The sequence below is a fragment of the Chroicocephalus ridibundus genome, chromosome 2, assembly GCF_963924245.1.
Source record: "Chroicocephalus ridibundus chromosome 2, bChrRid1.1, whole genome shotgun sequence".
NCBI classification, from domain to species: domain Eukaryota; kingdom Metazoa; phylum Chordata; class Aves; order Charadriiformes; family Laridae; genus Chroicocephalus; species Chroicocephalus ridibundus.
In genome coordinates this window covers 68,000,197-68,022,118 of record NC_086285.1, presented here as the reverse complement: position 1 = coordinate 68,022,118, position 21,922 = coordinate 68,000,197, and positions in this window count along the sequence as shown.

The window sequence follows — 21,922 nt, the reverse complement described above, 5'->3', positions numbered from 1 at the left end:
GCTCTACATTACTCTCTTGGCACTGTGGATGTGGGACATACAGCGAGATGTTTGCTGCTTTTATAATTGGCTGTTGGGAGATTTACAGCACAAAGATATCTAGTTGATTTGAAGCAGTTCCCAGAAAGTCTAAACATAATCCTCACTTTTCCCTCCTGGCACTTTCCCTGTACGGAATACCGCAAGACGTTTCTGTATATTGGGTACAGCGCTCTGCAGGGTGTTAGCAGAGAGTTTCCCGGGACAGTGAAACCCTATATCAGAGACACTGAGAAGAAGCCCCAATGTTCCCTCCAGGCACTTTCAGTGTGGGTGCCTTCTCCACGTGGTTCCTGGTTTCACTGCAGCTCTGAAGAGAATGTTAGCAAAGAGGTAATCGGGACAGTGCAAACAGTACTCAAAGACAGGGAGAGCAAGCTCTCTCTTGGCACGTTGGATGTGGGACATACAGCGAGATGTTTGCTGCTTTTGCGTTTGGCTGTTGGGAGATTTACAGCACAAAGATATCTAGTTGATTTGAAGCAGTTCCAAGAAAGTCTAAACATAATCCTCACTATTCCCTCCTGGCACTTTCCCTGTAGGGGATACCGCAAGACCTTTCTGTATATTGGGCAGAGCACTCTGCAGGGTGTTAGCAGAGAGTTTCCCGGGACAGTGAAACCCTATGTCAGAGACCCTGACAAGAAGCCCCAATGTTCCCTCCAGGCACTTTCAGTGTGGGTGCCTTCTCCACGTGGTTCCTGGTTTCACTGCAGCTCTGAAGAGAATGTTAGCAAAGAGGTAATCGGGACAGTGCAAACAGTACTCAAAGACAGGGAGAGCAAGCTCTCTCTTGGCACTTTGGATGTGGGACATACAGCGAGATGTTTGCTGCTTTTACATTTGGCTGTTGGGAGATTTACAGCACAAAGATATCTAGTTGATTTGAAGCAGTTCCCAGAAAGTCTAAGCATAATCCTCACTTTTCCCTCCTGGCACTTTCCAGGTGGGAGATATAGCAGGATGTATATTGGTTTTGAGGACAACTCAATGGACAGTGTAGGGAGAAAAGTTCCTGGCTCCTTGAATGCCGTTTCTGGAGACTCTGCGATCAATGTGGGAGATATGTCAAGATGTGTGTTGGTTTTGAGGACAGCTTTCTGGAGTGTCTTAGCAAAGAGGTCACACGGATAATCAGAGCAATTCTCAGAGACACTGAGACCAAGCTCCACAATTCCTCCTGGCACTTTCCCTGTAGGAGATACCGCAAGACGTTTCTGTATATTGGGCACAGCGCTCTGCAGGGTGTTAGCAGAGAGTTTCCCGGGACAGTGAAACCCTATGTCAGAGACACTGAGAAGAAGCCCCAATGTTCCTTCTAGGCACTTTCAGTGTGGGTGCCTTCTCCACGTGGTTCCTGGTTTCACTGCAGCTCTGAAGAGAATGTTAGCAAAGAGGTAATCGGGACAGTGCAAACAGTACTCAAAGACAGGGAGAGCAAGCTCTACATTACTCTCTTGGCACTGTGAATGTGGGACATACAGCGAGATGTTTGCTGGTTTTGCGTTTGGCTGTTGGGAGATTTACAGCACAAAGATATCTAGTTGATTTGAAGCAGTTCCGAGAAAGTCTAAGCATAATCCTCACTTTTCCCTCCTGGCACTTTCCCTGTAGGGGATACCGCAAGACGTTTCTGTATATTGGGCACAGCGCTCTGCAGGGTGTTAGCAGAGAGTTTCCCGGGACAGTGAAACCCTATGTCAGAGACACTGAGAAGAAGCCCCAATGTTCCCTCCAGGCACTTTCAGTGTGGGTGCCTTCTCCACGTGGTTCCTGGTTTCACTGCAGCGCTGAAGAGAATGTTAGCAAAGAGGTAATCGGGACAGTGCAAACAGTACTCAAAGACAGGGAGAGCAAGCTCTCTCGGCACTTTGGATGTGGGACATACAGCGAGATGTTTGCTGCTTTTACATTTGGCTGTTGGGAGATTTACAGCACAAAGATATCTAGTTGATTTGAAGCAGTTCCGAGAAAGTCTAAACATAATCCTCACTTTTCCCTCCTGGCACTTTCCCTGTAGGAGATACCGCAAGACGTTTCTGTATATTGGGCACAGCGCTCTGCAGGGTGTTAGCAGAGAGTTTCCCGGGACAGTGAAACCCTATATCAGAGACACTGAGAAGAAGCCCCAATGTTCCTTCCAGGCACTTTCAGTGTGGGTGCCTTCTCCACGTGGTTCCTGGTTTCACTGCAGCTCTGAAGAGAATGTTAGCAAAGAGGTAATCGGGACAGTGCAAACAGTACTCAAAGACAGGGAGAGCAAGCTCTCTCTTGGCACTTTGGATGTGGGACATACAGCGAGATGTTTGCTGCTTTTACATTTGGCTGTTGGGAGATTTACAGCACAAAGATATCTAGTTGATTTGAAGCAGTTCCCAGAAAGTCTAAGCATAATCCTCACTTTTCCCTCCTGGCACTTTCCAGGTGGGAGATATAGCAGGATGTATATTGGTTTTGAGGACAACTCAATGGACAGTGTAGGGAGAAAAGTTCCTGGCTCCTTGAATGCCGTTTCTGGAGACTCTGCGATCAATGTGGGAGATATGTCAAGATGTGTGTTGGTTTTGAGGACAGCTTTCTGGAGTGTCTTAGCAAAGAGGTCACACGGATAATCAGAGCAATTCTCAGAGACACTGAGACCAAGCTCCACAATTCCTCCTGGCACTTTCCCTGTAGGAGATACCGCAAGACGTTTCTGTATATTGGGCACAGCGCTCTGCAGGGTGTTAGCAGAGAGTTTCCCGGGACAGTGAAACCCTATATCAGAGACACTGAGAAGAAGCCCCAATGTTCCTTCCAGGCACTTTCAGTGTGGGTGCCTTCTCCACGTGGTTCCTGGTTTCACTGCAGCTCTGAAGAGAATGTTAGCAAAGAGGTAATCGGGACAGTGCAAACAGTACTCAAAGACAGGGAGAGCAAGCTCTCTCTTGGCACTTTGGATGTGGGACATACAGCGAGATGTTTGCTGCTTTTATATTTGGCTGTTGGGAGATTTACAGCACAAAGATATCTAGTTGATTTGAAGCAGTTCCCAGAAAGTCTAAACATAATCCTCACTTTTCCCTCCTGGCACTTTCCATGTGGGAGATATAGCAGGATGTATATTGGTTTTGAGGACAACTCAATGGACAGTGTAGGGAGAAAAGTTCCTGGCTCCTTGAATGCCGTTTCTGGAGACTCTGCGATCAATGTGGGAGATATGTCAAGATGTGTGTTGGTTTTGAGGACAGCTTTCTGGAGTGTCTTAGCAAAGAGGTCACACGGATAATCAGAGCAATTCTCAGAGACACTGAGACCAAGCTCCACAATTCCTCCTGGCACTTTCCCTGTAGGAGATACCGCAAGACGTTTCTGTATATTGGGCACAGCGCTCTGCAGGGTGTTAGCAGAGAGTTTCCCGGGACAGTGAAACCCTATATCAGAGACACTGAGAAGAAGCCCCAATGTTCCTTCTAGGCACTTTCAGTGTGGGTGCCTTCTCCACGTGGTTCCTGGTTTCACTGCAGCTCTGAAAAGAATGTTAGCAAAGAGGTAATCGGGACAGTGCAAACAGTACTCAAAGACAGGGAGAGCAAGCTCTCTCTTGGCACTGTGGATGTGGGACATACAGCGAGATGTTTGCTGCTTTTATATTTGGCTGTTGGGAGATTTACAGCACAAAGATATCTAGTTGATTTGAAGCAGTTCCCAGAAAGTCTAAGCATAATCCTCACTTTTCCCTCCTGGCACTTTCCAGGTGGGAGATATAGCAGGATGTATATTGGTTTTGAGGACAACTCAATGGACAGTGTAGGGAGAAAAGTTCCTGGCTCCTTGAATGCCGTTTCTGGAGACTCTGCGATCAATGTGGGAGATATGTCAAGATGTGTGTTGGTTTTGAGGACAGCTTTCTGGAGTGTCTTAGCAAAGAGGTCACACGGATAATCAGAGCAATTCTCAGAGACACTGAGACCAAGCTCCACAATTCCTCCTGGCACTTTCCCTGTAGGAGATACCGCAAGACGTTTCTGTATATTGGGCACAGCGCTCTGCAGGGTGTTAGCAGAGAGTTTCCCGGGACAGTGAAACCCTATATCAGAGACACTGAGAAGAAGCCCCAACGTTCCTTCCAGGCACTTTCAGTGTGGGTGCCTTCTCCACGTGGTTCCTGGTTTCACTGCAGCTCTGAAGAGAATGTTAGCAAAGAGGTAATCGGGACAGTGCAAACAGTACTCAAAGACAGGGAGAGCAAGCTCTACATTACTCTCTTGGCACTGTGGATGTGGGACATACAGCGAGATGTTTGCTGCTTTTATAATTGGCTGTTGGGAGATTTACAGCACAAAGATATCTAGTTGATTTGAAGCAGTTCCCAGAAAGTCTAAACATAATCCTCACTTTTCCCTCCTGGCACTTTCCCTGTACGGAATACCGCAAGACGTTTCTGTATATTGGGTACAGCGCTCTGCAGGGTGTTAGCAGAGAGTTTCCCGGGACAGTGAAACCCTATATCAGAGACACTGAGAAGAAGCCCCAATGTTCCCTCCAGGCACTTTCAGTGTGGGTGCCTTCTCCACGTGGTTCCTGGTTTCACTGCAGCTCTGAAGAGAATGTTAGCAAAGAGGTAATCGGGACAGTGCAAACAGTACTCAAAGACAGGGAGAGCAAGCTCTCTCTTGGCACGTTGGATGTGGGACATACAGCGAGATGTTTGCTGCTTTTGCGTTTGGCTGTTGGGAGATTTACAGCACAAAGATATCTAGTTGATTTGAAGCAGTTCCAAGAAAGTCTAAACATAATCCTCACTATTCCCTCCTGGCACTTTCCCTGTAGGGGATACCGCAAGACCTTTCTGTATATTGGGCAGAGCACTCTGCAGGGTGTTAGCAGAGAGTTTCCCGGGACAGTGAAACCCTATGTCAGAGACCCTGACAAGAAGCCCCAATGTTCCCTCCAGGCACTTTCAGTGTGGGTGCCTTCTCCACGTGGTTCCTGGTTTCACTGCAGCTCTGAAGAGAATGTTAGCAAAGAGGTAATCGGGACAGTGCAAACAGTACTCAAAGACAGGGAGAGCAAGCTCTCTCTTGGCACTTTGGATGTGGGACATACAGCGAGATGTTTGCTGCTTTTACATTTGGCTGTTGGGAGATTTACAGCACAAAGATATCTAGTTGATTTGAAGCAGTTCCGAGAAAGTCTAAACATAATCCTCACTTTTCCCTCCTGGCACTTTCCAGGTGGGAGATATAGCAGGATGTATATTGGTTTTGAGGACAACTCAATGGACAGTGTAGGGAGAAAAGTTCCTGGCTCCTTGAATGCCGTTTCTGGAGACTCTGCGATCAATGTGGGAGATATGTCAAGATGTGTGTTGGTTTTGAGGACAGCTTTCTGGAGTGTCTTAGCAAAGAGGTCACACGGATAATCAGAGCAATTCTCAGAGACACTGAGACCAAGCTCCACAATTCCTCCTGGCACTTTCCCTGTAGGAGATACCGCAAGACGTTTCTGTATATTGGGCACAGCGCTCTGCAGGGTGTTAGCAGAGAGTTTCCCGGGACAGTGAAACCCTATGTCAGAGACACTGAGAAGAAGCCCCAATGTTCCTTCTAGGCACTTTCAGTGTGGGTGCCTTCTCCACGTGGTTCCTGGTTTCACTGCAGCTCTGAAGAGAATGTTAGCAAAGAGGTAATCGGGACAGTGCAAACAGTACTCAAAGACAGGGAGAGCAAGCTCTACATTACTCTCTTGGCACTGTGAATGTGGGACATACAGCGAGATGTTTGCTGGTTTTGCGTTTGGCTGTTGGGAGATTTACAGCACAAAGATATCTAGTTGATTTGAAGCAGTTCCGAGAAAGTCTAAGCATAATCCTCACTTTTCCCTCCTGGCACTTTCCCTGTAGGGGATACCGCAAGACGTTTCTGTATATTGGGCACAGCGCTCTGCAGGGTGTTAGCAGAGAGTTTCCCGGGACAGTGAAACCCTATGTCAGAGACACTGAGAAGAAGCCCCAATGTTCCCTCCAGGCACTTTCAGTGTGGGTGCCTTCTCCACGTGGTTCCTGGTTTCACTGCAGCGCTGAAGAGAATGTTAGCAAAGAGGTAATCGGGACAGTGCAAACAGTACTCAAAGACAGGGAGAGCAAGCTCTCTCGGCACTTTGGATGTGGGACATACAGCGAGATGTTTGCTGCTTTTACATTTGGCTGTTGGGAGATTTACAGCACAAAGATATCTAGTTGATTTGAAGCAGTTCCGAGAAAGTCTAAACATAATCCTCACTTTTCCCTCCTGGCACTTTCCCTGTAGGAGATACCGCAAGACGTTTCTGTATATTGGGCACAGCGCTCTGCAGGGTGTTAGCAGAGAGTTTCCCGGGACAGTGAAACCCTATATCAGAGACACTGAGAAGAAGCCCCAATGTTCCTTCCAGGCACTTTCAGTGTGGGTGCCTTCTCCACGTGGTTCCTGGTTTCACTGCAGCTCTGAAGAGAATGTTAGCAAAGAGGTAATCGGGACAGTGCAAACAGTACTCAAAGACAGGGAGAGCAAGCTCTCTCTTGGCACTTTGGATGTGGGACATACAGCGAGATGTTTGCTGCTTTTACATTTGGCTGTTGGGAGATTTACAGCACAAAGATATCTAGTTGATTTGAAGCAGTTCCCAGAAAGTCTAAGCATAATCCTCACTTTTCCCTCCTGGCACTTTCCAGGTGGGAGATATAGCAGGATGTATATTGGTTTTGAGGACAACTCAATGGACAGTGTAGGGAGAAAAGTTCCTGGCTCCTTGAATGCCGTTTCTGGAGACTCTGCGATCAATGTGGGAGATATGTCAAGATGTGTGTTGGTTTTGAGGACAGCTTTCTGGAGTGTCTTAGCAAAGAGGTCACACGAATAATCAGAGCAATTCTCAGAGACACTGAGACCAAGCTCCACAATTCCTCCTGGCACTTTCCCTGTAGGAGATACCGCAAGACGTTTCTGTATATTGGGCACAGCGTTCTGCAGGGTGTTAGCAGAGAGTTTCCCGGGACAGTGAAACCCTATATCAGAGACACTGAGAAGAAGCCCCAATGTTCCTTCCAGGCACTTTCAGTGTGGGTGCCTTCTCCACGTGGTTCCTGGTTTCACTGCAGCTCTGAAGAGAATGTTAGCAAAGAGGTAATCGGGACAGTGCAAACAGTACTCAAAGACAGGGAGAGCAAGCTCTCTCTTGGCACTTTGGATGTGGGACATACAGCGAGATGTTTGCTGCTTTTATATTTGGCTGTTGGGAGATTTACAGCACAAAGATATCTAGTTGATTTGAAGCAGTTCCCAGAAAGTCTAAACATAATCCTCACTTTTCCCTCCTGGCACTTTCCATGTGGGAGATATAGCAGGATGTATATTGGTTTTGAGGACAACTCAATGGACAGTGTAGGGAGAAAAGTTCCTGGCTCCTTGAATGCCGTTTCTGGAGACTCTGCGATCAATGTGGGAGATATGTCAAGATGTGTGTTGGTTTTGAGGACAGCTTTCTGGAGTGTCTTAGCAAAGAGGTCATACGGATAATCAGAGCAATTCTCAGAGACACTGAGACCAAGCTCCACAATTCCTCCTGGCACTTTCCCTGTAGGAGATACCGCAAGACGTTTCTGTATATTGGGCACAGCGCTCTGCAGGGTGTTAGCAGAGAGTTTCCCGGGACAGTGAAACCCTATGTCAGAGACACTGAGAAGAAGCCCCAATGTTCCCTCCAGGCACTTTCAGTGTGGGTGCCTTCTCCACGTGGTTCCTGGTTTCACTGCAGCGCTGAAGAGAATGTTAGCAAAGAGGTAATCGGGACAGTGCAAACAGTACTCAAAGACAGGGAGAGCAAGCTCTCTCGGCACTTTGGATGTGGGACATACAGCGAGATGTTTGCTGCTTTTACATTTGGCTGTTGGGAGATTTACAGCACAAAGATATCTAGTTGATTTGAAGCAGTTCTGAGAAAGTCTAAACATAATCCTCACTTTTCCCTCCTGGCACTTTCCCTGTAGGAGATACCGCAAGACGTTTCTGTATATTGGGCACAGCGCTCTGCAGGGTGTTAGCAGAGAGTTTCCCGGGACAGTGAAACCCTATATCAGAGACACTGAGAAGAAGCCCCAATGTTCCCTCCAGGCACTTTCAGTGTGGGTGCCTTCTCCACGTGGTTCCTGGTTTCACTGCAGCTCTGAAGAGAATGTTAGCAAAGAGGTAATCGGGACAGTGCAAACAGTACTCAAAGACTGGGAGAGCAAGCTCTGCATTACTCTCTTGGCACTGTGGATGTGGGACATACACCGAGATGTTTGCTGCTTTTGCGTTTGGCTGTTGGGAGATTTACAGCACAAAGATATCCAGTTGATTTGAAGCAGTTCCGAGAAAGTCTAAGCATAATCCTCACTTTTCCCTCCTGGCACTTTCCCTGTAGGGGATACCGCAAGACGTTTCTGTACATTGGGCACAGCGCTCTGAGGGTGTTAGCAGAGAGTTTCCCGGGACAGTGAAACCCTATGTCAGAGACACTGAGAAGAAGCCCCAATGTTCCCTCCAGGCACTTTCAGTGTGGGTGCCTTCTCCACGTGGTTCCTGGTTTCACTGCAGCGCTGAAGAGAATGTTAGCAAAGAGGTAATCGGGACAGTGCAAACAGTACTCAAAGACAGGGAGAGCAAGCTCTCTCGGCACTTTGGATGTGGGACATACAGCGAGATGTTTGCTGCTTTTACATTTGGCTGTTGGGAGATTTACAGCACAAAGATATCTAGTTGATTTGAAGCAGTTCCGAGAAAGTCTAAGCATAATCCTCACTTTTCCCTCCTGGCACTTTCCCTGTAGGAGATACCGCAAGACGTTTCTGTATATTGGGCACAGCGCTCTGCAGGGTGTTAGCAGAGAGTTTCCCGGGACAGTGAAACCCTATATCAGAGACACTGAGAAGAAGCCCCAATGTTCCCTCCAGGCACTTTCAGTGTGGGTGCCTTCTCCACGTGGTTCCTGGTTTCACTGCAGCTCTGAAGAGAATGTTAGCAAAGAGGTAATCGGGACAGTGCAAACAGTACTCAAAGACAGGGAGAGCAAGCTCTCTCTTGGCACTTTGGATGTGGGACATACAGCGAGATGTTTGCTGCTTTTACATTTGGCTGTTGGGAGATTTACAGCACAAAGATATCTAGTTGATTTGAAGCAGTTCCCAGAAAGTCTAAGCATAATCCTCACTTTTCCCTCCTGGCACTTTCCATGTGGGAGATATAGGAGGATGTATATTGGTTTTGAGGACAACTCAATGGACAGTGTAGGGAGAAAAATTCCTGGCTCCTTGAATGCCGTTTCTGGAGACTCTGCGATCAATGTGGGAGATATGTCAAGATGTGTGTTGGTTTTGAGGACAGCTTTCTGGAGTGTCTTAGCAAAGAGGTCACACGGATAATCAGAGCAATTCTCAGAGACACTGAGACCAAGCTCCACAATTCCTCCTGGCACTTTCCCTGTAGGAGATACCGCAAGACGTTTCTGTATATTGGGCACAGCGCTCTGCAGGGTGTTAGCAGAGAGTTTCCCGGGACAGTGAAACCCTATATCAGAGACACTGAGAAGAAGCCCCAAAGTTCCTTCCAGGCACTTTCAGTGTGGGTGCCTTCTCCACGTGGTTCCTGGTTTCACTGCAGCGCTGAAGAGAATGTTAGCAAAGAGGTAATCGGGACAGTGCAAACAGTACTCAAAGACAGGGAGAGCAAGCTCTACATTACTCTCTTGGCACTGTGGATGTGGGACATACAGCGAGATGTTTGCTGCTTTTGCGTTTGGCTGTTGGGAGATTTACAGCACAAAGATATCTAGTTGATTTGAAGCAGTTCCGAGAAAGTCTAAGCATAATCCTCACTTTTCCCTCCTGGCACTTTCCCTGTAGGGGATACCGCAAGACGTTTCTGTACATTGGGCACAGCGCTCTGCAGGGTGTTAGCAGAGAGTTTCCCGGGACAGTGAAACCCTATGTCAGAGACACTGAGAAGAAGCCCCAACGTTCCCTCCAGGCACTTTCAGTGTGGGTGCCTTCTCCACGTGGTTCCTGGTTTCACTGCAGCTCTGAAGAGAATGTTAGCAAAGAGGTAATCGGGACAGTGCAAACAGTACTCAAAGACAGGGAGAGCAAGCTCTCTCTTGGCACTTTGGATGTGGGACATACAGCGAGATGTTTGCTGCTTTTATATTTGGCTGTTGGGAGATTTACAGCACAAAGATATCTAGTTGATTTGAAGCAGTTCCCAGAAAGTCTAAACATAATCCTCACTTTTCCCTCCTGGCACTTTCCATGTGGGAGATATAGCAGGATGTATATTGGTTTTGAGGACAACTCAATGGACAGTGTAGGGAGAAAAGTTCCTGGCTCCTTGAATGCCGTTTCTGGAGACTCTGCGATCAATGTGGGAGATATGTCAAGATGTGTGTTGGTTTTGAGGACAGCTTTCTGGAGTGTCTTAGCAAAGAGGTCACACGGATAATCAGAGCAATTCTCAGAGACACTGAGACCAAGCTCCACAATTCCTCCTGGCACTTTCCCTGTAGGAGATACCGCAAGACGTTTCTGTATATTGGGCACAGCGCTCTGCAGGGTGTTAGCAGAGAGTTTCCCGGGACAGTGAAACCCTATATCAGAGACACTGAGAAGAAGCCCCAACGTTCCTTCCAGGCACTTTCAGTGTGGGTGCCTTCTCCACGTGGTTCCTGGTTTCACTGCAGCTCTGAAGAGAATGTTAGCAAAGAGGTAATCGGGACAGTGCAAACAGTACTCAAAGACAGGGAGAGCAAGCTCTGCATTACTCTCTTGGCACTGTGGATGTGGGACATACAGCGAGATGTTTGCTGCTTTTGCGTTTGGCTGTTGGGAGATTTACAGCACAAAGATATCCAGTTGATTTGAAGCAGTTCCGAGAAAGTCTAAGCATAATCCTCACTTTTCCCTCCTGGCACTTTCCCTGTAGGGGATACCGCAAGACGTTTCTGTATATTGGGCACAGCGCTCTGCAGGGTGTTAGCAGAGAGTTTCCCGGGACAGTGAAACCCTATGTCAGAGACACTGAGAAGAAGCCCCAATGTTCCCTCCAGGCACTTTCAGTGTGGGTGCCTTCTCCACGTGGTTCCTGGTTTCACTGCAGCTCTGAAGAGAATGTTAGCAAAGAGGTAATCGGGACAGTGCAAACAGTACTCAAAGACAGGGAGAGCAAGCTCTACATTACTCTCTTGGCACGTTGGATGTGGGACATACAGCGAGATGTTTGCTGCTTTTGCGTTTGGCTGTTGGGAGATTTACAGCACAAAGATATCCAGTTGATTTGAAGCAGTTCCGAGAAAGTCTAAGCATAATCCTCACTTTTCCCTCCTGGCACTTTCCCTGTAGGGGATACCGCAAGACGTTTCTGTATATTGGGCACAGCGCTCTGCAGGGTGTTAGCAGAGAGTTTCCCGGGACAGTGAAACCCTATGTCAGAGACACTGAGAAGAAGCCCCAATGTTCCCTCCAGGCACTTTCAGTGTGGGTGCCTTCTCCACGTGGTTCCTGGTTTCACTGCAGCTCTGAAGAGAATGTTAGCAAAGAGGTAATCGGGATAGTGCAAACAGTACTCAAAGACAGGGAGAGCAAGCTCTCTCGGCACTTTGGATGTGGGACATACAGCGAGATGTTTGCTGCTTTTACATTTGGCTGTTGGGAGATTTACAGCACAAAGATATCTAGTTGATTTGAAGCAGTTCTGAGAAAGTCTAAACATAATCCTCACTTTTCCCTCCTGGCACTTTCCCTGTAGGAGATACCGCAAGACGTTTCTGTATATTGGGCACAGCGCTCTGCAGGGTGTTAGCAGAGAGTTTCCCGGGACAGTGAAACCCTATATCAGAGACACTGAGAAGAAGCCCCAATGTTCCCTCCAGGCACTTTCAGTGTGGGTGCCTTCTCCACGTGGTTCCTGGTTTCACTGCAGCTCTGAAGAGAATGTTAGCAAAGAGGTAATCGGGACAGTGCAAACAGTACTCAAAGACTGGGAGAGCAAGCTCTGCATTACTCTCTTGGCACTGTGGATGTGGGACATACAGCGAGATGTTTGCTGCTTTTGCGTTTGGCTGTTGGGAGATTTACAGCACAAAGATATCCAGTTGATTTGAAGCAGTTCCCAGAAAGTCTAAACATAATCCTCACTTTTCCCTCCTGGCACTTTCCCTGTAGGGGATACCGCAAGACGTTTCTGTACATTGGGCACAGCGCTCTGAGGGTGTTAGCAGAGAGTTTCCCGGGACAGTGAAACCCTATATCAGAGACACTGAGAAGAAGCCCCAATGTTCCCTCCAGGCACTTTCAGTGTGGGTGCCTTCTCCACGTGGTTCCTGGTTTCACTGCAGCTCTGAAGAGAATGTTAGCAAAGAGGTAATCGGGACAGTGCAAACAGTACTCAAAGACAGGGAGAGCAAGCTCTCTCTTGGCACGTTGGATGTGGGACATACAGCGAGATGTTTGCTGCTTTTGCGTTTGGCTGTTGGGAGATTTACAGCACAAAGATATCTAGTTGATTTGAAGCAGTTCCAAGAAAGTCTAAACATAATCCTCACTATTCCCTCCTGGCACTTTCCCTGTAGGGGATACCGCAAGACCTTTCTGTATATTGGGCAGAGCACTCTGCAGGGTGTTAGCAGAGAGTTTCCCGGGACAGTGAAACCCTATGTCAGAGACATTGAGAAGAAGCCCCAATGTTCCCTCCAGGCACTTTCAGTGTGGGTGCCTTCTCCACGTGGTTCCTGGTTTCACTGCAGCTCTGAAGAGAATGTTAGCAAAGAGGTAATCGGGACAGTGCAAACAGTACTCAAAGACAGGGAGAGCAAGCTCTCTCTTGGCACTTTGGATGTGGGACATACAGCGAGATGTTTGCTGCTTTTATATTTGGCTGTTGGGAGATTTACAGCACAAAGATATCTAGTTGATTTGAAGCAGTTCCCAGAAAGTCTAAACATAATCCTCACTTTTCCCTCCTGGCACTTTCCATGTGGGAGATATAGCAGGATGTATATTGGTTTTGAGGACAACTCAATGGACAGTGTAGGGAGAAAAGTTCCTGGCTCCTTGAATGCCGTTTCTGGAGACTCTGCGATCAATGTGGGAGATATGTCAAGATGTGTGTTGGTTTTGAGGACAGCTTTCTGGAGTGTCTTAGCAAAGAGGTCACACGGATAATCAGAGCAATTCTCAGAGACACTGAGACCAAGCTCCACAATTCCTCCTGGCACTTTCCCTGTAGGAGATACCGCAAGACGTTTCTGTATATTGGGCACAGCGCTCTGCAGGGTGTTAGCAGAGAGTTTCCCGGGACAGTGAAACCCTATATCAGAGACACTGAGAAGAAGCCCCAACGTTCCTTCCAGGCACTTTCAGTGTGGGTGCCTTCTCCACGTGGTTCCTGGTTTCACTGCAGCTCTGAAGAGAATGTTAGCAAAGAGGTAATCGGGACAGTGCAAACAGTACTCAAAGACAGGGAGAGCAAGCTCTGCATTACTCTCTTGGCACTTTGGATGTGGGACATACAGCGAGATGTTTGCTGCTTTTGCGTTTGGCTGTTGGGAGATTTACAGCACAAAGATATCCAGTTGATTTGAAGCAGTTCCGAGAAAGTCTAAGCATAATCCTCACTTTTCCCTCCTGGCACTTTCCCTGTAGGGGATACCGCAAGACGTTTCTGTATATTGGGCACAGCGCTCTGAGGGTGTTAGCAGAGAGTTTCCCGGGACAGTGAAACCCTATGTCAGAGACACTGAGAAGAAGCCCCAATGTTCCCTCCAGGCACTTTCAGTGTGGGTGCCTTCTCCACGTGGTTCCTGGTTTCACTGCAGCTCTGAAGAGAATGTTAGCAAAGAGGTAATCGGGACAGTGCAAACAGTACTCAAAGACAGGGAAAGCAAGCTCTACATTACTCTCTTGGCACTGTGAATGTGGGACATAGAGCGAGATGTTTGCTGCTTTTGCGTTTGGCTGTTGGGAGATTTACAGCACAAAGATATCTAGTTGATTTGAAGCAGTTCCGAGAAAGTCTAAGCATAATCCTCACTTTTCCCTCCTGGCACTTTCCCTGTAGGAGATACCGCAAGACGTTTCTGTATATTGGGCACAGCGCTCTGCAGGGTGTTAGCAGAGAGTTTCCCGGGACAGTGAAACCCTATGTCAGAGACACTGAGAAGAAGCCCCAATGTTCCCTCCAGGCACTTTCAGTGTGGGTGCCTTCTCCACGTGGTTCCTGGTTTCACTGCAGCGCTGAAGAGAATGTTAGCAAAGAGGTAATCGGGACAGTGCAAACAGTACTCAAAGACAGGGAGAGCAAGCTCTACATTACTCTCTTGGCACTGTGGATGTGGGACATACAGCGAGATGTTTGCTGCTTTTATATTTGGCTGTTGGGAGATTTACAGCACAAAGATATCTAGTTGATTTGAAGCAGTTCCCAGAAAGTCTAAGCATAATCCTCACTTTTCCCTCCTGGCACTTTCCCTGTAGGGGATACCGCAAGACGTTTCTGTATATTGGGCACAGCGCTCTGCAGGGTGTTAGCAGAGAGTTTCCCGGGACAGTGAAACCCTATGTCAGAGACACTGAGAAGAAGCCCCAATGTTCCCTCCAGGCACTTTCAGTGTGGGTGCCTTCTCCACGTGGTTCCTGGTTTCACTGCAGCTCTGAAGAGAATGTTAGCAAAGAGGTAATCGGGACAGTGCAAACAGTACTCAAAGACAGGGAGAGCAAGCTCTCTCTTGGCACTTTGGATGTGGGACATACAGCGAGATGTTTGCTGCTTTTACATTTGGCTGTTGGGAGATTTACAGCACAAAGATATCTAGTTGATTTGAAGCAGTTCCGAGAAAGTCTAAACATAATCCTCACTTTTCCCTCCTGGCACTTTCCCTGTAGGAGATACCGCAAGACGTTTCTGTATATTGGGCACAGCGCTCTGCAGGGTGTTAGCAGAGAGTTTCCCGGGACAGTGAAACCCTATATCAGAGACACTGAGAAGAAGCCCCAATGTTCCCTCCAGGCACTTTCAGTGTGGGTGCCTTCTCCACGTGGTTCCTGGTTTCACTGCAGCTCTGAAGAGAATGTTAGCAAAGAGGTAATCGGGACAGTGCAAACAGTACTCAAAGACAGGGAAAGCAAGCTCTACATTACTCTCTTGGCACTGTGAATGTGGGACATAGAGCGAGATGTTTGCTGCTTTTGCGTTTGGCTGTTGGGAGATTTACAGCACAAAGATATCTAGTTGATTTGAAGCAGTTCCGAGAAAGTCTAAACATAATCCTCACTTTTCCCTCCTGGCACTTTCCCTGTAGGAGATACCGCAAGACGTTTCTGTACATTGGGCACAGCGCTCTGCAGGGTGTTAGCAGAGAGTTTCCCGGGACAGTGAAACCCTATATCAGAGACACTGAGAAGAAGCCCCAATGTTCCCTCCAGGCACTTTCAGTGTGGGTGCCTTCTCCACGTGGTTCCTGGTTTCACTGCAGCTCTGAAGAGAATGTTAGCAAAGAGGTAATCGGGACAGTGCAAACAGTACTCAAAGACAGGGAGAGCAAGCTCTGCATTACTCTCTTGGCACTGTGGATGTGGGACATACAGCGAGATGTTTGCTGCTTTTGCGTTTGGCTGTTGGGAGATTTACAGCACAAAGATATCCAGTTGATTTGAAGCAGTTCCGAGAAAGTCTAAGCATAATCCTCACTTTTCCCTCCTGGCACTTTCCCTGTAGGGGATACCGCAAGACGTTGCTGTATATTGGGCACAGCGCTCTGAGGGTGTTAGCAGAGAGTTTCCCGGGACAGTGAAACCCTATGTCAGAGACACTGAGAAGAAGCCCCAATGTTCCCTCCAGGCACTTTCAGTGTGGGTGCCTTCTCCACGTGGTTCCTGGTTTCACTGCAGCTCTGAAGAGAATGTTAGCAAAGAGGTAATTGGGATAGTGCAAACAGTACTCAAAGACAGGGAGAGCAAGCTCTCTCGGCACTTTGGATGTGGGACATACAGCGAGATGTTTGCTGCTTTTACATTTGGCTGTTGGGAGATTTACAGCACAAAGATATCTAGTTGATTTGAAGCAGTTCTGAGAAAGTCTAAACATAATCCTCACTTTTCCCTCCTGGCACTTTCCCTGTAGGAGATACCGCAAGACGTTTCTGTATATTGGGCACAGCGCTCTGCAGCGTGTTAGCAGAGAGTTTCCCGGGACAGTAAAACCCAACATCAGAGACACTGAGAAGAAGCCCCAATGTTCCCTCCAGGCACTTTCAGTGTGGGTGCCTTCTCCACATGGTTCCTGGTTTCACTGCAGCTCTGAAGAGAATGTTAGCAAAGAGGTAATCGGGACAGTGCAAACAGTACTCAAAGACAGGGAGAGCAAGCTCTCTCGGCACTTTGGATGTGGGACATACAGCGAGATGTTTGCTGCTTTTGCGTTTGGCTGTTGGGAGATTTACAGCACAAAGATATCTAGTTGATTTGAAGCAGTTCCCAGAAAGTCTAAACATAATCCTCACTTTTCCCTCCTGGCACTTTCCATGTGGGAGATATAGCAGGATGTATATTGGTTTTGAGGACAACTCAATGGACAGTGTAGGGAGAAAAGTTCCTGGCTCCTTGAATGCCGTTTCTGGAGACTCTGCGATCAATGTGGGAGATATGTCAAGATGTGTGTTGGTTTTGAGGACAGCTTTCTGGAGTGTCTTAGCAAAGAGGTCACACGGATAATCAGAGCAATTCTCAGAGACACTGAGACCAAGCTCCACAATTCCTCCTGGCACTTTCCCTGTAGGAGATACCGCAAGACGTTTCTGTATATTGGGCACAGCGCTCTGCAGGGTGTTAGCAGAGAGTTTCCCGGGACAGTGAAACCCTATATCAGAGACACTGAGAAGAAGCCCCAATGTTCCTTCTAGGCACTTTCAGTGTGGGTGCCTTCTCCACGTGGTTCCTGGTTTCACTGCAGCTCTGAAGAGAATGTTAGCAAAGAGGTAATCGGGACAGTGCAAACAGTACTCAAAGACAGGGAGAGCAAGCTCTCTCTTGGCACTGTGGATGTGGGACATACAGCGAGATGTTTGCTGCTTTTATATTTGGCTGTTGGGAGATTTACAGCACAAAGATATCTAGTTGATTTGAAGCAGTTCCCAGAAAGTCTAAACATAATCCTCACTTTTCCCTCCTGGCACTTTCCATGTGGGAGATATAGCAGGATGTATATTGGTTTTGAGGACAACTCAATGGACAGTGTAGGGAGAAAAGTTCCTGGCTCCTTGAATGCCGTTTCTGGAGACTCTGCGATCAATGTGGGAGATATGTCAAGATGTGTGTTGGTTTTGAGGACAGCTTTCTGGAGTGTCTTAGCAAAGAGGTCACACGGATAATCAGAGCAATTCTCAGAGACACTGAGACCAAGCTCCACAATTCCTCCTGGCACTTTCCCTGTAGGAGATACCGCAAGACGTTTCTGTATATTGGGCACAGCGCTCTGCAGGGTGTTAGCAGAGAGTTTCCCGGGACAGTGAAACCCTATATCAGAGACACTGAGAAGAAGCCCCAAAGTTCCTTCCAGGCACTTTCAGTGTGGGTGCCTTCTCCACGTGGTTCCTGGTTTCACTGCAGCTCTGAAGAGAATGTTAGCAAAGAGGTAATCGGGACAGTGCAAACAGTACTCAAAGACAGGGAGAGCAAGCTCTACATTACTCTCTTGGCACTGTGGATGTGGGACATACAGCGAGATGTTTGCTGCTTTTATATTTGGCTGTTGGGAGATTTACAGCACAAAGATATCTAGTTGATTTGAAGCAGTTCCCAGAAAGTCTAAACATAATCCTCACTTTTCCCTCCTGGCACTTTCCATGTGGGAGATATAGCAGGATGTATATTGGTTTTGAGGACAACTCAATGGACAGTGTAGGGAGAAAAGTTCCTGGCTCCTTGAATGCCGTTTCTGGAGACTCTGCGATCAATGTGGGAGATATGTCAAGATGTGTGTTGGTTTTGAGGACAGCTTTCTGGAGTGTCTTAGCAAAGAGGTCACACGGATAATCAGAGCAATTCTCAGAGACACTGAGACCAAGCTCCACAATTCCTCCTGGCACTTTCCCTGTAGGAGATACCGCAAGACGTTTCTGTATATTGGGCACAGCGCTCTGCAGGGTGTTAGCAGAGAGTTTCCCGGGACAGTGAAACCCTATATCAGAGACACTGAGAAGAAGCCCCAACGTTCCTTCCAGGCACTTTCAGTGTGGGTGCCTTCTCCACGTGGTTCCTGGTTTCACTGCAGCTCTGAAGAGAATGTTAGCAAAGAGGTAATCGGGACAGTGCAAACAGTACTCAAAGACAGGGAGAGCAAGCTCTACATTACTCTCTTGGCACTGTGGATGTGGGACATACAGCGAGATGTTTGCTGCTTTTATATTTGGCTGTTGGGAGATTTACAGCACAAAGATATCTAGTTGATTTGAAGCAGTTCCCAGAAAGTCTAAACATAATCCTCACTTTTCCCTCCTGGCACTTTCCCTGTACGGAATACCGCAAGACGTTTCTGTATATTGGGTACAGCGCTCTGCAGGGTGTTAGCAGAGAGTTTCCCGGGACAGTGAAACCCTATATCAGAGACACTGAGAAGAAGCCCCAATGTTCACTCCAGGCACTTTCAGTGTGGGTGCCTTCTCCACGTGGTTCCTGGTTTCACTGCAGCTCTGAAGAGAATGTTAGCAAAGAGGTAATCGGGACAGTGCAAACAGTACTCAAAGACAGGGAGAGCAAGCTCTCTCTTGGCACTTTGGATGTGGGACATACAGCGAGATGTTTGCTGCTTTTGCGTTTGGCTGTTGGGAGATTTACAGCACAAAGATATCTAGTTGATTTGAAGCAGTTCCAAGAAAGTCTAAACATAATCCTCACTATTCCCTCCTGGCACTTTCCCTGTAGGGGATACCGCAAGACCTTTCTGTATATTGGGCAGAGCACTCTGCAGGGTGTTAGCAGAGAGTTTCCCGGGACAGTGAAACCCTATGTCAGAGACCCTGACAAGAAGCCCCAATGTTCCCTCCAGGCACTTTCAGTGTGGGTGCCTTCTCCACGTGGTTCCTGGTTTCACTGCAGCTCTGAAGAGAATGTTAGCAAAGAGGTAATCGGGACAGTGCAAACAGTACTCAAAGACAGGGAGAGCAAGCTCTCTCTTGGCACTTTGGATGTGGGACATACAGCGAGATGTTTGCTGCTTTTACATTTGGCTGTTGGGAGATTTACAGCACAAAGATATCTAGTTGATTTGAAGCAGTTCCCAGAAAGTCTAAACATAATCCTCACTTTTCCCTCCTGGCACTTTCCAGGTGGGAGATATAGCAGGATGTATATTGGTTTTGAGGACAACTCAATGGACAGTGTAGGGAGAAAAGTTCCTGGCTCCTTGAATGCCGTTTCTGGAGACTCTGTGATCAATGTGGGAGATATGTCAAGATGTGTGTTGGTTTTGAGGACAGCTTTCTGGAGTGTCTTAGCAAAGAGGTCACACGGATAATCAGAGCAATTCTCAGAGACACTGAGACCAAGCTCCACAATTCCTCCTGGCACTTTCCCTGTAGGAGATACCGCAAGACGTTTCTGTATATTGGGCACAGCGCTCTGCAGGGTGTTAGCAGAGAGTTTCCCGGGACAGTGAAACCCTATATCAGAGACACTGAGAAGAAGCCCCAATGTTCCCTCCAGGCACTTTCAGTGTGGGTGCCTTCTCCACGTGGTTCCTGGTTTCACTGCAGCTCTGAAGAGAATGTTAGCAAAGAGGTAATCGGGACAGTGCAAACAGTACTCAAAGACAGGGAAAGCAAGCTCTACATTACTCTCTTGGCACTGTGAATGTGGGACATACAGCGAGATGTTTGCTGCTTTTGCGTTTGGCTGTTGGGAGATTTACAGCACAAAGATATCTAGTTGATTTGAAGCAGTTCCGAGAAAGTCTAAGCATAATCCTCACTTTTCCCTCCTGGCACTTTCCCTGTAGGGGATACCGCAAGACGTTTCTGTATATTGGGCACAGCGCTCTGCAGGGTGTTAGCAGAGAGTTTCCCGGGACAGTGAAACCCTATGTCAGAGACACTGAGAAGAAGCCCCAATGTTCCCTCCAGGCACTTTCAGTGTGGGTGCCTTCTCCACGTGGTTCCTGGTTTCACTGCAGCGCTGAAGAGAATGTTAGCAAAGAGGTAATCGGGACAGTGCAAACAGTACTCAAAGACAGGGAGAGCAAGCTCTCTCGGCACTTTGGATGTGGGACATACAGCGAGATGTTTGCTGCTTTTACATTTGGCTGTTGGGAGATTTACAGCACAAAGATATCTAGTTGATTTGAAGCAGTTCCGAGAAAGTCTAAACATAATCCTCACTTTTCCCTCCTGGCACTTTCCCTGTAGGAGATACCGCAAGACGTTTCTGTATATTGGGCACAGCGCTCTGCAGGGTGTTAGCAGAGAGTTTCCCGGGACAGTGAAACCCTATATCAGAGACACTGAGAAGAAGCCCCAATGTTCCTTCCAGGCACTTTCAGTGTGGGTGCCTTCTCCACGTGGTTCCTGGTTTCACTGCAGCTCTGAAGAGAATGTTAGCAAAGAGGTAATCGGGACAGTGCAAACAGTACTCAAAGACAGGGAGAGCAAGCTCTCTCTTGGCACTTTGGATGTGGGACATACAGCGAGATGTTTGCTGCTTTTACATTTGGCTGTTGGGAGATTTACAGCACAAAGATATCTAGTTGATTTGAAGCAGTTCCCAGAAAGTCTAAGCATAATCCTCACTTTTCCCTCCTGGCACTTTCCAGGTGGGAGATATAGCAGGATGTATATTGGTTTTGAGGACAACTCAATGGACAGTGTAGGGAGAAAAGTTCCTGGCTCCTTGAATGCCGTTTCTGGAGACTCTGCGATCAATGTGGGAGATATGTCAAGATGTGTGTTGGTTTTGAGGACAGCTTTCTGGAGTGTCTTAGCAAAGAGGTCACACGGATAATCAGAGCAATTCTCAGAGACACTGAGACCAAGCTCCACAATTCCTCCTGGCACTTTCCCTGTAGGAGATACCGCAAGACGTTTCTGTATATTGGGCACAGCGCTCTGCAGGGTGTTAGCAGAGAGTTTCCCGGGACAGTGAAACCCTATATCAGAGACACTGAGAAGAAGCCCCAACGTTCCTTCCAGGCACTTTCAGTGTGGGTGCCTTCTCCACGTGGTTCCTGGTTTCACTGCAGCTCTGAAGAGAATGTTAGCAAAGAGGTAATCGGGACAGTGCAAACAGTACTCAAAGACAGGGAGAGCAAGCTCTGCATTACTCTCTTGGCACTGTGGATGTGGGACATACAGCGAGATGTTTGCTGCTTTTGCGTTTGGCTGTTGGGAGATTTACAGCACAAAGATATCCAGTTGATTTGAAGCAGTTCCGAGAAAGTCTAAGCATAATCCTCACTTTTCCCTCCTGGCACTTTCCCTGTAGGGGATACCGCAAGACGTTTCTGTACATTGGGCACAGCGCTCTGAGGGTGTTAGCAGAGAGTTTCCCGGGACAGTGAAACCCTATGTCAGAGACACTGAGAAGAAGCCCCAATGTTCCCTCCAGGCACTTTCAGTGTGGGTGCCTTCTCCACGTGGTTCCTGGTTTCACTGCAGCTCTGAAGAGAATGTTAGCAAAGAGGTAATCGGGACAGTGCAAACAGTACTCAAAGACAGGGAGAGCAAGCTCTCTCGGCACTTTGGATGTGGGACATACAGCGAGATGTTTGCTGCTTTTACATTTGGCTGTTGGGAGATTTACAGCACAAAGATATCTAGTTGATTTGAAGCAGTTCTGAGAAAGTCTAAACAT